At 37.6% G+C, this 11,597-nt stretch overlaps 1 long non-coding RNA gene across 2 annotated transcripts in view; it reads left to right on the forward strand.

The window, feature by feature from the left end:
• Positions 1-7,051: 7,051 nt before the first annotated feature.
• LOC111546709 overlaps positions 7,052-11,597 on the forward strand; it is a 31,503-nt gene continuing 26,957 nt past the window's right edge. The window contains exon 1 of one of the 2 annotated variants that reach the window (XR_002732883.1): positions 7,052-7,265. This is a non-coding gene — a long non-coding RNA (uncharacterized LOC111546709). The remainder of the gene's footprint in view (positions 7,266-11,597) is intronic. The other variant, XR_002732884.1, reaches the window with a different exon arrangement.

Genomic DNA, 11,597 nt, shown 5'->3' on the forward strand with positions numbered 1-11,597 from the left:
AGAATTATTATTATATAGTTATAATTATTTTGAAATTAATACAAATCTAGTTTTAAATTTCAGCTCTCCTTATTTTATGATGTAGGCATGCCACTTGATGTTTTTCAGTCTCAGCTTCTTGTTAGTAAAATGCAATAATAATATTTTATCAGAGGGAACTATTTTAAAGAGACAAATTTTAAATAAACGGCTAACGTAGACCTTCACAATAAATTACCTTCTCTAAATTCTTCATGATATGAGCAAGAAAAGAACATTGTTTGATATAAAGGTTAATACTGTAATTTTTCTTTATCCATTCATTCTCTAACATAATTTTTGACTTTTTCAATCAATAGCTAATCAAGACCAAACAACAACCAATCATAATTAACAACCAGTTACATTATCTATACCAATATTTTTGAAGTTAATATTATCATTTTTTCTTACTAATCTTCCAAAATAACTAATATAGACTCATTAATTTCAGAGGATTTGCCACTGAGAAGTCAAGCCAGCTGGGATTCTGGGTGGGGTGGGGACTGCAAGAACTTTGCTGTCTAGCTAGAGGATTGTAAATGCACCAATCAGTGCTCTGTGTCTAGCTAGAGGATTGTAAATGCACCAATCAGCATTCTGTAAAAATGAACCAATCAGCACTCTGTAAAATGAACCAATCAGCAGGACATGGGTGGGACCAAATAAGGGAATCAAAGCTGGTCACCCAGGTCAGCAGCAGCAACCCGCTCAGGTCCCCTTCCATGCTCTGGAAGCTTTGTTCTTTTGCTCTTAACAATAAATCTTGCTGTTGCTCACTCTTTCGGTCTGTGCCACCTTTAAGAGCTGTAACACTTACCGCAAAGGTCCGCAGATTCATTCTTGAAGTCAGCAAGACCAAGAACCCACCAAGAGGAACAAACAACTCCAGACACTTCTTGGCGATCACGAAGGGACTATTACCAAGCATTGAGTACCATTGGGCCCATTTCGCTTGCTATTCTGTCCTATTTTTCCTTAGAATTTGGGGGCTAAATGGCAGGCACCTGCTGGCAAGTTAAAAGCAACTATTGCGGCCACCAGACTAAAGACACCAGTGTCAGGCTTTCTGGGAAAGGGCTCTCTAACAACTCATGACTCTTTGGAGTTGGGAGCTTTGGTTTGCCTGGAACCAGCGTCCACTTTTCCTACACTTCTGGTCTGAGCCAAGGGTGGACAGAGAAATATCAATCCCTTGAAATTGAAGTGGTTGCAGAGCTTACTCTAGTGGGTTGAGATTGAGTATTTTCATTTTTTCTTCCTTTCTTCTTTAATTATTTTCATAAGCCTCCTCATTTCAGTCTGACCTATTTTTTCCTTACTTTCTTATTGCCTATAAATAAACAAAAATAATTTACTTTTTCTGGGGATAATTTTATTATAGTCAAAGTTCTTTTAGCACAGTTTCCTTGCCTTAGTTCCAAACCTAATTCCTGTGTAATTTTTCTCTACACTCTTCCTTTTATATTATTGTCTATGAGATTTTGTTTATTTACTCTCACCCCTTGATACTTTTCTATTTTTTATTATTATTGTTTCAAAATGCTGACTTTACTAAAATGGAAAGAGGTTAAACTGTGTAAATAGGAATGTAAGAGTCAAGTCTCATCATATTCACAATTTGACAATTAGGTTTGAGGTTCCTCAAATAATTTCTTATGTTAGGAAGAAATTGTTTATAGATACCAGTGTTTTTCAAACTATGCACTCATTGACAATCAGATTGACTGTCTTTTTCATTAAGCTGTAGCAAGGGTAATGTTTTTGCTTTCCAGCTAAAGTAAATATTTAATTTCATAATCCATTTATTTTTCATTTCCATCACTCCTACTTCTACTTTGACAACTATTTCTCAAAAATCAAGTCTAAAAGTATTTATTTGTTTTTCCCTAAAACAATTCTATGACGTTGAGTTGGGTTTCTAATATTAGGTATACGAGTGTTTTACAAACATATTGTAACTAAGTGTCTTCTAATATTGCTCTATCAAATTAACATATTCATAAAGTGTTAAGTGAGACAGGCCACCAGAAATCAAAATTAAAATCAATTTTGATGTCTCCAAACAACGTGAGAGGCACTTGCATCTTCCGAATTTCGTCAAAGCATTTAAACTATGATTGCTTAACATGTTCAAATAAGCTATTGAATACTATTTTCCAGATAGATCACATTTTTAGTGTTTTCACTTGTGATATACATGGATTTGACTCTCCTGTTACTTTATTGCAAGGACTCTGTAGTGAATGTCTTGAAGGCATAGACAATTTAAGTTGAATCTCTTCTTATAAAAAAAGAAGCTGCGAATGGATAATTCTCAATGTCATTTCAGAGTCACTAGCAATGAAAGGGACTCTATTTAAGGATTTTCTCTGCCTTTCAGTAGTGAAGAAAGCTTTAGGTTGGTTTACACGCACACTACTTTATTTGCAATTTAATTAGAATGAATGTCACTAGAGGCAAATACTTTGTGCAGCATTTCTAAATTCATTTATAAAGATGCCTACTAGATAATGCAGATTCAGTTTCAGGAGTTTAGTTCCTATAGAATTGTAGGTAGGCTAGAGAGAATTATAGTCCCTTCTAATCATTAAAATGTATGCATGAAGTACTTCAAGCCAGCTTATTCATCACTCTTGAAATGTTGACAAAATGCTTAAGGGCCTACTTCTTCTGAAGTAAAATGAGAAAATCCCCCATTCTTTAAGGTTCAGGAGAATATTATGCACAGGTAAATCTCTTTTTAAATGACACTTCTTATAATGTGCAGACAAAACCATGGTTTAGTTACTGCTGTTCCTCAGCATGTTACTTTGTACATAAACTTGAAGCTGTATCAGGGAGAGAAACCCACTGCTAAAAGGTTGTAAGGCATGAGATAGAATGTCTTTAATATTCACTTATTCAAACATCATCATCCTGAAGACTGTATCTCTCACTGAAAATTCTATTCATGTGTGAGGCTACCAATTCTTAATGTAAGAGACATTCAAATTTGCAAAATAATTTGTATATGTTTAAATATTTTTATTTAACTTAGTAAAATAATGGATTTCATTACAATGGATGCATATTGTATTGAAATTGGATTGTTTTCACAATAAGGTACTTTCTTATAGTAGCATATAATGATATTGTATATAATAGATATAATGAAACCATTTGGTGGCACTATTTTAATAGAATCAGAATTTGTCTGAACTTAGGTCTGAATTTTTCAAATTATAATCAGTGGAGCTTCACTAATTTCCCTGAAATGAATTGTAAAAAGACTGAAAAATAAGATCATTACAAAAATATTTTAAAATATATTTTTACATTTTAAAGATCATGTTATGAATATTTGAAGAGTTAAATAATATCAAATAAATGTATTTATCAGAAAACTTAACATTTTCTGAATTAGAATTGAAGCTAGAGTGATTCTAGTACTTCCAAATGTTTCTATATCATTCCACACTAAAGCTTGGATCACCTTTAAATGAAGTGCATATAAAAATTGCTTAAGTGCTCTTCGTAATTTTCAAGCAATATGTACAACATTGCCCAGAATTTGAACTCTTCCAGATTTCATTTCCAATAAATTTAAATTGCTTTGTGTAGTGAAGAGTAATTTAAAATTATCAAAGTGCTCTAAATTCCACAGTAGAGTACCCATAAAATGTAAAGCCGTTCAATGATTTTAAATCACTATGCACATTTTAGAGTAATTTCAGCACATCAAATGCTTTGATTTTTAGTTTTCATTGCCTTAATTTGAAAGAATGAAAAAATGCCAAACCAAAATAGCATTTATTATCAGTGAGAGTTGTAACTAACGTGATTTTCAAATTGACTCAGACTTTAACATGTGAAACATATCGGTGTTACTAATGAGTCAAAACAAAAAAAAAAAAAAAAAAAAAAAACTGTAGCCACCATTATAGCAAATATTTACAATACTAATTAAAATTTGTTTGTCAGATAAGATTGAATGTATTATTCTAGTATATATTCACAGTGGGCACATAGTATAGTTTTCTATTGTACACATCCCATGTGAGTGTGAAAGTCGGCTACTTGCAACTTCTCAGAGATATTTACATATAATTTATAAAAATCTGAATTGATTCAAAGTTAAGAAAACGGAATCACTCAATTACATTGGCAAATGTTCAAAGAATAACCAGTAAAGTCAATAAAAATGCTTCAAAATTTAAAGTAACAAATAATTTATATTTTGAGTCTAAGAAAACACAATAAAATTTGCTGACAATTACTAAAAATATTAGAATATCTCATACATGATTAAGTAAAACTCGATTGATAGTATACCCAATTAAATTAAGAGCAATAAAATGCTGGTGTACCTTGGGGGTTGATAAGTAACACTACTCTTGTATGCCCAAGTTCTTAATCAAATGAGGAACTGGATAAAAAACCAGTAAAGTTTAACTAAATTTGGAAAGGGAGGTTATAATGCTAGATTCCAGAATTGTTCAAGTGTTTTCCGTCTAAACAGATTCTTCCTCAGGAAAAAGCTGTTTTACTATAGGCCAGAGGAAACAGCTGTGCATATGGCCTTTGAGAATCTCTTAGTTCCAAAGAAAAATGAAACAGAGAGTTGTAGTCTTTATAAAGAATTTGTCTTCCTCAACTTAACAATTAACATTAACTCATCTACACATCATGAATAGAATGAAATTAGGAATGGATAGATAATAAAGTGTTACACTGAGGAAGCATCAGTAATAGGGATAGAGCATTCTCTCTTCATGTGAGAGAGTGCATCAATGAAGAGAAATCTCTTGTACGAATATTACCTCCAAAAAACTTTAAGATAATGTCATTAATTATTTCAACAGATGCTACAAAGCTCAGTATAATATTTAAAGGTAAAATAAAATTGTATGAAATGTCCCAATTTTATTAACTTAGTCATGAAATTATATGAAATAAAAGCAACTAAGTTGTAAAAACTTGGAGCACCTGATACAAATTAATTTAAATGACATAATTCTATGTCTTAAAAAAAAAAGTTTAAGAAATCACTAAGTATTTATACAAAGTTTATAATCTTTCCTTATACCAGCAAAGTACTTAGAGAGTAAATAATAGATAACAATCTGTTTCATTATTGCAACAAAATGGAAGAAAGGAAACAATAAATAGAAGTGTATAATAGGACAAGAAGACTAAATAAAATCTATATTTGTTTATATGAACACTAAATAACAAATATTCTAAACCTGTCTATTAAAATTAATACATTTTTTGAATAAAATTCTTATTTATAGTAAGTGGAATATCAGAAAGAAGACCTAACAAAGTTATTTTAAAGTTAATCTTAAAAAATAAAACCAAAAGTTAAAATGTAACCCTGAAATTCTGGTTAATCTTTGGCAGGGAAAGATCCCCATAGTCCATCCATCCTACTCATTGCAACTGTTTACTGTGGATACCTTTTTTTTTTTGAGATGGAGTCTCACTCTCTCCCAGGCTGGAGTGCAGTGGCATGATCTCGGCTCACTGCAACCTCTGCTGCCTGGGTTCAAGCAATTCTCCTGCCTCAGCCTCCTGAGTAGCTGGGATTACAGGTGCCTATTACTGTGCCTTGCTAAGTTTTGTAGTTTTGTTTTAAAAGAGACGGGGAACTTTGGATACATTTTTAGAGTAAAAAAAAAAAAAAAAAAAAAAGTAACTTAAAAATACCCTAATTGAAAATTCTGAAAATAAACAAGTCAGATTTTTTTTTAAGAGAAGTCAAAATTTGAAAAAGGAACTGTCATTAAAGTGATTTTCATTATTTCTTTTTTCCTTGGGATGTTTTTTTCCCATTCACACAGTGGAAAAGCACAGGTGGCTACAAGTCTCACTAGACACTCTGCTGTCAATTTGGCTAGGAGAAAAACAAAAACAAAAATAATTAATGGGTAGGCCGGGCACGGTGGCTCAAGCCTGTAATCCCAGCACTTTGGGAGGCCGAGGCGGGTGGATAACGAGGTCAGGAGATCGAGACCATCCTGGCTAACATGGTGAAACCCCGTCTCTACTAAAAAAATACAAAAAACTAGCCGGGCGAGGTGGCGGGCGCCTGTAGTCCCAGCTACTTGGGAGGCTGAGGCAGGAGAATGGAATAAACCCGGGAGGCAGAGCTTGCAGTGAGCTGAGATCCGGCCACTGCACTCCAGCCTGGGCGACAGAGCGAGACTCCGTCTCAAAAAAAAAAAAACAATAATAATTAATGGGCATTCTGTGGGTTAGAGAGAGAAATGAGATTCAGGAGGAGAGTTGGGGATCAAGAGCCCTACAGGGAGTAAATATCAGCAGAGACAAAGGAATGTTACAAAGGAAACAAATGGAAATTTTTTCAATGAAAATTAAAGTATCTGAAATTAAAAATGTATTAAGTTCAATAGCAAAAAAAAAAAAAAAAAGTGATAGTAGGAAAATATGTTGAACATAAAATAGTATGTCCAAGAAGCCAGATCTAACTTCTTATTGCCTACAAGGAATCCACTTTGAATATAAAGAAAATGGTCATAATGTAAACAAATTAATAGATCAATAGAAATTCCCCCACATAAAGAACATAGAACAACAAATGAGACTGAAGAGATACTTTGAAATAGAAAAATAAGAAAACCTCAAAACGTGAAGGACAATATTCAAAGGTCTAACATATGTGCAATTTCAGTAACCAAAGGTAAAATTGGGGCATACTTCCAAATACCCAAAGACTTTCAAAATCTGCAGTACAGTCAATAACATACATTTGCGAATTAAAGAATCTCAGCAAATTCCAAATAGTGTAAGTGAGACATCATAATGTCTAGGCAGATAAAAAGGGGTCCCTAGAGAATTTCCAGCCTTCCCCACAGATGTTTACATTAGATGTGTTTGTGCAGATGAGGGAACCTGCCCAGGGCTTGTCTGGGCATGCCCACAGTGGACTGTAGCCTGACATGCTCACTGGGGCAAGGTGGTGGGGAGCCATGGGGAATTCATGCCTTGCACAGGGGAGGAGTCTGCCTTCTTCAGCCTCTGTGGTGACCTGGGAATCAATATGTGAGGTGGTGCTTCTTAGCAGGAACCCCTCTCACTTTGCTAATAGTTTTTTGTTGGTGTTTCTTCTCCTTTTTGCCCAATAGAACCCTGCACTACTCACCCTTCAGTGTGCCCATGTGCCTAAATGTTCCTGGTCATGTGAAAAGGACCCAAGTATTAGTTGAACTATTTTGGCACCCAAACAAGGGGCTTGAGAAATGGTGAGTAAGATGTGAACCAAAATGCCCCTTTTTTTCCTTTTACTTCTAAGCCTTTGTGTCCTTGGCTTTTTCTGAGGATAGGGGAAACTATGCCTCCCTCCCCTCCACTCCCGTCACTTCCAGGGATCGGGAATGTCAGCCTTTTCCTGTTTTTAAGGGATAGACAGGTGAATCAGAGGCTCCCTGCTCCCATCTTAAGTTCCTCACCCTGTTGAATAAGATGTTCTTCCTGCAGGCATCTTTCCAACCCTGCACTTTAAATTTTTCTGCCTTTCTCTACTCTGCCAGCAGTTAACTTTTAAGTGAGAGTTTTAATATTTTTTCCTTTTAGAAGACATTTTACTAGGTCAGGAATTATAAGGATCACTGTTTATACTATCTGTAAAGTTTTAATTATTAAAAATGATTAATGAGGTTGGTTTTAATCTGTAGCCAATCTAGTGTGCTTTGCATTCTGTATGATCAGTAGCAAACTTTGCTGCAGGTCTCCATCTTGTTTTACATCTTTGAAAGTGTGACCGGTAACCTCATGGTGAGAGGTGACAATGTGTCAGCAGCCCTCACTCTTGGCCCCTCCTCAGCCTGGGCATCCACTCTGGCAGTGCTTGAGGAGCCTTTCAGCCTACCACTGCACTGTGGGAGCCCCTCTCTGGGCTGGCCGAGGCCAGAGCTGGCTCCCTCTGCTTGTGGGGAGGTGTGGAGGGAGACGCTCGGGCAGGAACTGGGGCCACGTGCCTCCAGGCCAGCACGAGTTCCAGCGGGCGTGGGGGTGGGCTCAGCGGGCCCAGCACTCAGACTGGCCCAGCGCTGTGAGGGGCTTAGCACCCAGACCAGCAGCTGCGGTGGGTGTACTGGCTCCCCCAGCAGTGCCAGCCTGCCAGCACTGTGCTCAAGTTCTGACCAGTCCTCAGCTGCTTCCCCTCAGGGCAGGGCTCGGGACCTGCAGTCCACCATGCCCTAACCGCTCCCCGCCCACCCCATGCCATGGGCTCCCCTGCAGCCTGAGTCTCCCTGATGAGTGCTGCCCCCTGCTTCCCAACGCTGGGTCCCATTGACTGCCGAGGGGATGAGGAGTGTGGGTGCATAGTGCCAGACTGGTGGACAGCTCTGCCTGCAGCCCTGGTGCAGGATCCACTGGGTGAAGCCAGCTGGGCTCCTGAGTCTAGTGGGAACTTGGAGAACCTTTAAGTCTAGCTAAGGGATTGTAAACACACCAATCAGCACTCTGTGTCTAGCTCAGAGTTTGTAAATACACCAATCAGTACTCTGATTAGTTAATATGTAGCTAACCTAGTGGGGACTTGGAGAACCTTTATGTCTAGCTAAGGGATTGTAAATACACCAATCAGCACTCTATGTCTAGCTCAAGGTTTGTAAATATACCAATCAGTGCTCTGTGTCTAGCTAATCTAGTGGGGACTTGGAGAACTTTTCTGTCTAGCTAAGGGATTGTAAATGCACCAATCAGCACTCTGTGCCAGCTCAGGGTTTGTAAATACACTAATCAGTACTCTGGGTCTAGCTCAAGCTTTGTCAATACACCAATCAGTACTCTGTATCTAGCTAACCTAGTGGGGACTTGGAGAACTTTCTGTCTAGCACTGTGTCTAGCTCAGGGATTGTAAACACACCAATCAGCATTCTGTCAAAATGGACCAGTCAGCTCTCTGTAAAGTAGACCAATCAGCAGGATATGAGTGGGTCCGGATAAGAGAATAAAAGCAGGCTGCCCCAGCCAGCCAGTGGCAACCCTCCTGGTCACCTTCCATACTGTGCAAGGTTTGTTCTTTCGCTCTTTGTAATAAATCTTGCTGCTGCTCACTTTTTGGGTCCACGCTGCCATTTTGAGCTGTAACACTCACTACAAAGGTCTGCAGCTTCACTCCTGAAGCCAGCAAGACCATGAACCCACTGGGAAGAACGAACAATTCCAGATGCGCTGCGTTTAAGAGCTGTAACACTCACCACAGAGGTCTGCAACTTCACTCCTGTCAGCAAGACCAGGAACCCACCAGAAGGAAGAAGTTCCAGACACATCTGAACATCTGAAGGAGCAAACTCCAGACATACCGTAACACTCACCGTGAGAGTCAGCGGCTTCATTCTTGAAGTCAGTGAGACCAAGAACCCACCAATTCCGGAAACAATGACAATGTTTTGTTAGCTTCCACCATTTTACAATGACATCTGAGTTCAATCCTGGGTTAGGCAATAAACCTTTTCTGGTTTGATATCTGGATGACCTTTGCAATTTGTTTATTCTTTTCCCCTCAACAGCCTTGAATTTTTCTTTCCCTTAGCCTTTAAGAAAGTTTGAAAGCCAGAAATATCCACTGCTTGGCATAACTAAACTCAGATAATAAGTGTTTGGACAAACGGAGGCAAGATGGCACACTTCCGGGTTCTTCATCACCAACTTTTCCTGCACGTGCAAAAATGCAGCCGGAACCCGGGAAGGTGCAGACCAACCGGGCATGTGCCAGGTGATGTCAATCCGAAGAGACCAAGATTTACCTGGTCGCACCTGCGGAACGCCCCCCGACACGCCCGTGCCCCACCTATTGCCCTCCCACTCTCAGAAAAGCTGCTCCCAGCGAGCCCACGGCGTGGACTTCCCAGCCCCCACTCCTGTCGGGACTGTATTAGGAACTCCGCCTGAGAGCTTCACCGGGTGACTCTCTTGGCCTCCTTTGCTGGAGGCCGACAGACCTCACCCCCACACCTTCTTCCCTGAAGCTGGGTGACCAAAAATAAATTTGCAGTTTTGCTCCTACCCTTGCCTACTCACTGGTTCTTTTGTGCCCACTCTGGTGGTCTTAGAAAAATAAATCAATAAGGAATTTTTAAAAATTTTCTTAAAGAGTACTCAGCTTAATTAAAAGTGTACATCCAAGTTACAGTCATATTTAAAATGCCTTTATTTCGCATCCCCCCCCTTGGATTTTGTTTTGTTGGAAAAGGGGTGTTTTTCTCAGTCGGCTGAATTCTTTTCTCCATTTTGTCTTGCCGCTCGATGCATGCATGAGACTAAGATAACTCTGCGAGGCATGGGACTCCTTGGGAAAAACAGAAGGCACTACTGACACCATTTGGGGAAGAAATCTGTTTTCATCATGGAACCTCAAGAACTAAAAGCAGATAGATCCCTCTCAAAATCTGCTTTTGCATCCCAATTATGCCTGTTTATTACGCCCAAGAAGCAGCATGTTTTTGTCCCCTAAAAAGATCCACCTAGAAGACTATAATCCAATTCAGAGACTGGCAAATGAAAAATTTTGTGGCTGCTGAGTTTTCTTCTGCCTGGCTATGTAGTTATATATGTGTTGTGTTTGTGATGTTTATAAAAGTAGTACTAATTCATTGGCCTAAAGAAAAATAAGCACTTGGATCAAATATTTGTTAATGGAAAGATAAAAGCTGTGGTAGCTTTTAGTTCTCATGACTTTAATCTTTGAGAAATAAAAACAGCCTAAAAGATTATTTGGTAAAATGCAGATGCCATCAAAATGTAAATAGGTGGACTAAATTATGCTGGTCAGATACTGGGTTTGCTAAATGTTTTAAGGTTACAAAATGCTTTTTGAAAGTGATTCAATTTGCTAGCTTCACAACTGGTAAGGCCTGGGGACATATGTTACTAACCATGCCCTTAATTGTGCTGGAAGAAGTCAAACCTTGACTGCACCTAGCACATAATTAAAAAAACTTACTAGGTTTTACTTTAAAGGTAACAAGTACTAGGAGTTACCATTATAACATGTAATTGAGACTACTAAAAATATATTTACATTTCAGTTAGGTAAGGACAGTAAAATGTGTTTTTAGTACAAGATTATAAGAAGGCATAGAAATGTAAAATTTTGCCTCAGGTTAAATGGTTATTTTGAATTAAGTAAGATAACAGTAAAAGTTCAAACAAGTTGTGAAGGATTGTAAAAGCTAAAAGTTAACCTTGCAAAGGAAATTCCATGTGTGAACATATTGACTAAATTCAAAGGATGTTGTATGGTTTTTCTGTAAATTCAGCTTTGAAATAAAAGCACAACAAGGTACTCTTAAAGTACTAAGCTACTCTTCAGCAAAATTTGTAAAGAGCTATAACAGGTTTTTGCTTTTAAAATTTCTGAGTCATCATTTTGGCAAAGTAAATAACTTATGGTAATCTGGAATTTTATTTCATAACATCAAGTATTTTGAATCACTAACATACTTAACAGGTTTCCCAAAATCAAACTTCAGTTTCAAAATTGTCTTTCTTGACACGACTTTTCAATGCTACAGAAGACACATGCAGAATCAAAAAAAAAAAAAAAAAAAAAAAAAAAAAAAAAA

The sequence above is a fragment of the Piliocolobus tephrosceles genome, chromosome 4, assembly GCF_002776525.5.
Source record: "Piliocolobus tephrosceles isolate RC106 chromosome 4, ASM277652v3, whole genome shotgun sequence".
NCBI lineage: Eukaryota > Metazoa > Chordata > Mammalia > Primates > Cercopithecidae > Piliocolobus > Piliocolobus tephrosceles.